We start from the raw sequence: 5,109 nt of genomic DNA, 5'->3' as shown, positions 1-5,109 counted from the left end.
GTTGGCTGGAAAAACAGGCCGTCATACAACATGGAGCGTCCCGGTGGTCTGCCCTCACAAGTCAGTACAAGTTAAACCTCCACGCTTTGCTCTCCAATTATAATGGAACATCTAGTAATTTGAAATAATTTCTAGTAGTTTGTTACTCTGTCCTCATTTTTCTGTCAGCAGGAGCCAATGTCCATGTGAGTGATGCTACTTTAGCTGTTGGTAGCCAAGTCCTTGTATTTTTAATGTCACACTTAAGTATATTCAGTCCATGAAAATGATCTCTACGGTGGTTCTTACAGTATCTGTTCTGCCTAACAGGTTCCAATCAAATTCTAAAGTCACGTTGCTGATTGATAATATTTGTGTAGTGTGTAAAATATTCTGATATGCCTTTTACTTTATTCACTAAGTGAATATAATTGAGTCAAATAAAATGCCTTTCAATTGTAATTTATTGAATTTCTATATGTATAAATGACCTTATATTTACACACAGGAATGAGCAGCTGACTGATGGATTGGGGTCACATGTTATTTTACTTACTGGAGGATCAGGACCTTTCAGATCTCATCAACCCTCTGATCTGATGGACGGCTGCTGGAACACACTGACCCTCTACAACAGGGGTCCTCAAATCCAGACATCGATTTCGGTGTCCTGCAACATTTACATATGTTCCTAGTCCAACCCACCTGAATCAAATGGCTGCTTGAGGTCCTGAGAATGACCTCAGGATTTGAGTCGGATGTGTTAAAGCAAAGACATCTAAACGTTGGAGAACTCCGAACCCTCCTGAACTGGAGTTGAGCCCTGCTGTACAACTTTCACTCAGCTGCATCACATTTACTTGCATACAGTGCAGCATGTGGAAACATTACCTGTCTTTATGCCAAACCATTTTGGTGATCATTTGTTGACAGTAAATTACAAACATTTATCCATAGTTTGACCACTGCTGTATGGCAGGAAAAAAGTTTGATGTAAAAAAAAAACTGGCAGAACAATTTCACACTGATTTTGACTCATTAGGTCACATGCCCTAGAACAGGGGTGAACAGCTCCAGGCCTGGAGGGTCTCCTGCAACTTTTTGATGTGTCTCAACTTCAACACACCTGAGTCAAATAATGAGGTCGTTAGCAGGACTCTGGAGAACCTGACTGCACTGAGGAGGAGATTCAGCTGTTGGATTCAAGTGTGTTGGACCAGGGAGACGACTAAGAGTTGCAGGACACCTGACCTCCAGGACCATTGCTGCCCATCCCTGCCCTAGAAGCTAATGAAGAGAAATACTAAATTTAAACAAAAAAATAGGTAACAAAAATAAAAAAAATTAGTTAAAATGGAATAAAAATGCATACCTCATATATACAGTTTAGTACAATTACACACTGATTTCTAGTCAATGTGGCACACAATATGGAAACTATTGAAAACATATTTAATATTAAAATTATTTAAAATATTGAATATGAGTTGACATTTTAATAGAGGGTAGTGTGTGTCATGTAAAAGCATGAACTACCACTTTTTTATATCACTTGGTCACAAGGCATTTATTAACATTTGTTTGACAGGAGCGTTCATTTCGGAAATTTGTTGACGGGCCCCAAGTGAACCTCCGAGTGCTGAGGAGGGAGCTGGAGAACGGCTGGCTGAAATTAGCGTTCATAAATCGGATCAACCTAGAGCTAAACGCCGCTTGCTCGGCGGACATTGGAATATCCAATATCCAACTCGAAACTAAATTCATTGCAGTCAGTAACACAATAAAACCACCAGGATAAAGTTTGTTTTGGACTGTGGCCTGTAAAGATGGCACCGAGCGACTGCACGAAACGTAAACGCCCCTCAACGTCTGACACAGTGACGTTGGTTCAAAGCTCTATTGGCCAATAATAGAGGAGCTGACATAGAAGGCAGCTCCCTTCATTAACATAAAGATGGACACGGAGAAGCAGAAAAAGGAGAGGAGGCAATGACAAAAGAACAAGGGCTTGTATAAGGAAAAGACAAAACAATGTATCTACTTTTCTTGACAAAAACGCATGTTTAGGGGAAATGAAAACGAAAATTTATACATTTCTTGATGGAAACTCATGTCTAAGGACAAGGAAAAACTATATTTATGTTTTTATTTCTTATTATGCAAGTTTTGGTCCTCCATAATAGTATGTTAGCCTAATGGCAATTTATTTGTTATTGCAGACTGCTGGCAACACTTTTTGGCCATTTTTTTCCAGTAACGAGTAATCTAATAACGCGTTACTATTTCAAATCCAGTAGTCAGACTACAGTTACTTAACGAAAACACTTTGCGTTACTGTGCGTTACTATTTTCCTTTGTAATTTAATTTAATTTCCTCTTGGGGAGCAACCGCCGTTTCTATGCGACATTATCAGCAGCGACAGAAATGAAGACAATGTAGGGGAGGAGGGAGGTGCGCACTTTGTTGGTGGAAAAACAGGAACTATTTTGAGATTCTGTCGCCAAGTCCGATTATTGTAAGCGGCTTTGGGCTTGTTTTTTTCTAAAGTCGCTTGCAAATTTAATGAATCGCGGGCTGCGCTTTTAAACGTGTAGTTGCTTTTTTGGGCTTGGAAATAAGCAGACATAAACCCCAGAATTTGTCTGTCATCCAGGTAGTTTTAGTCAGACTCTCCCTCTTTCTCGGATGATCCGTCCCGCTGTGTCTTTATCAAGTTAATATATTTGCTGTGAATGACGTTGAGCTAATATGAACAACGTGAAAACATCCACGAATGAACCTGTTTGCAAAGTTGTGCAACTAAACGCCATTATAATTATTATATTAAGATAAGTGTCAGAAATCTGTGCAGCCATCTGAGTTGCGGCAGGAGGAGCTCTGTGCGCTATGACACCAAACGCAGGGCCGTAACCCAGAACCTGGAGGCTGGGGCGGGGAGGGGGGAGGGGGAACTCTAAAATCCTTCTTAGTTTTCCAGACAGTGGAGCACACAAAAGCACACACAAATTACTAAAGATTTTTTGTACTGTTGTAACCATTAACCAATCTCGCCTTCAGTTCAACCATATAAATGGAGACACATTGTTGACGTTACCATTATAAAATACCTGCAATTAAGTTTTGGCATAGATCAATGTAATTTTCACAGGTGGCGGAGTGTTGCTAGCAGCTGCTGAAAGTAACTTAAAATGTTACTTTTAATGTAACTTAAGTTACTTCCCAAATCAAGTAATCAGTAATCTAACTAAGTTAGTTTTTTCTAGGAGTAGTCAGTTATCTGATTAAAGTTACTTTTTCAAAGTAACTATGCCATCACTGGTCACTATTGGCTGTAATTAAAAATATCAAAATAAAAATTGAGGTAAATCTGGTTAATTTCTCACAAGAAAGAAAGGAGAGTGCAGTGCGAGAGCTGGAGTGGAACACAACAAAGAACCTAATCTGGATCCTGGACATTTCTCCACAACACATGTACCAGGAAACTAGAAGGCTCCAACAGGTGATCGCTACCTTAACGAGCTAAAAATAAATACAGTGCTGCCGCTGAGACAGGAAGAGCTGGATGCTCTTTGAGATGCTAACAGGAGCTGTATTGCCAGCGGTACTGACATCACCGATCCGACCGGACCCATGCAGGTCCAGTGTCGGTGGTAAAGTCCGGTGTGGCCGTTAAAACCACACCATACTCTAAGCAGCACAGATGTTGCCGAACCAGACACAGCCCTACAGATGCTAGGAGAAACGTCAAAGACAAGCAGCATTAATGGAGCTATTGCTATTGGAAATGCTAATGGAGCTAGAAGACCTCTACTGTAAAACCACTACCAACATCAAACAAAGTGTTGGTTCGGTAACAACCGGACATAGAGCTATAGATGTACTTACCGGATCACACAGTGACCAGAGGTGAGTGTCGTTCATTGTTTCACTTACAAAGCTGAAGGCAGCAGCAAAACACCAGCTCTTAGGGCCAACTCTGTCCTCTTCCTCTGTTTGGCCCTCCTCCTTATCATCATCACTTCTTCTGATTTCTACGTTCCGATCGTTTTCAATGCACTCTGGTTCAAATTAAAAAGGCATAACGTTACTCATCACTGTTTTGGCTGGAGGAGCCAGGCAGTTGGACCATTACTCGTCATTTACCCAGAATGCATTGCAGCGTGAACAACATGGCAACATTCCTGTGAAAATATTTTAACATTTATAAAAACTAAATAACCTACAGTAGTATTACTGTGTTGTTTTTACTTTTAAAATAAATATTTCCCAAATAAGGTCTACTTTTATAATTAATCATGGATCCCATTAAGTTTAAGTTATGTTACTTCCCAGATCTTTAATTTCTACATGTTTATAGGTTCTCAGCCATCCAGGACATGGAATGATGCAATGAATCAATATTTATGAGGAATTTTATTAAGAGTTACTCATACTTGTTTTTAGTCAGAGCCTTAAGTTGTTATAAAGTTGTAGCAGAGACTAGATCAGTGACACTGAACCAAACTCAAATCTAACCAACATTTGAATCTTAGTTTGACTTCTATGGGTCTCAACAGGTTGTTTACTGAGAAAAACACATTTGATATGCATTGTTACTTACCAGTCATTTTTGGTCCTGCAGGCTTGAACACAATCAAAGAATTTTAAACCACATTTTACGTTACATTTCATTGTAGCTTTGCTGACAGCCACAAAATTGCTCTTAATAAATTTCTCTGTTTATGGTCCTCCCCAATAATGAAATGGGATTTGTTCCCTTGATTGAAATATTTTTTATATCTTGGATTTTATTACTTTGTGGGGGTTTTAGGTTTGCCATATTTAAAAAGTGGTGTAATTCAGCAGGTCCGTGTGAATGAACACTTTTCTTAAACCAATCGTCTGTGGATGAAGTTATTTTATAGAAACAAATATCCCCATTACGTTGTTTTAAAAAGGCACTAGGCCTCAGTCTAATCAAAATAGATTAATTGAGTGCAGTTAAATCTGAATTCACATGAAACTGCACTCTTGAAGCTCTCTATACACACACAGGTGATAAAGAAGATGAGTTATTCAATGAAGATGAGCTTATTAGCTCAGTTACATGCATTAGCACAAGATTACGGCATCATTCACAGCATCGTCAC

Source organism: Poecilia mexicana, unplaced genomic scaffold (assembly GCF_051168715.1).
Source record: "Poecilia mexicana isolate PSO_F unplaced genomic scaffold, ASM5116871v1 scaffold_3, whole genome shotgun sequence".
Lineage (NCBI taxonomy): Eukaryota > Metazoa > Chordata > Actinopteri > Cyprinodontiformes > Poeciliidae > Poecilia > Poecilia mexicana.
This window is presented reverse-complemented; position numbering follows the sequence as displayed.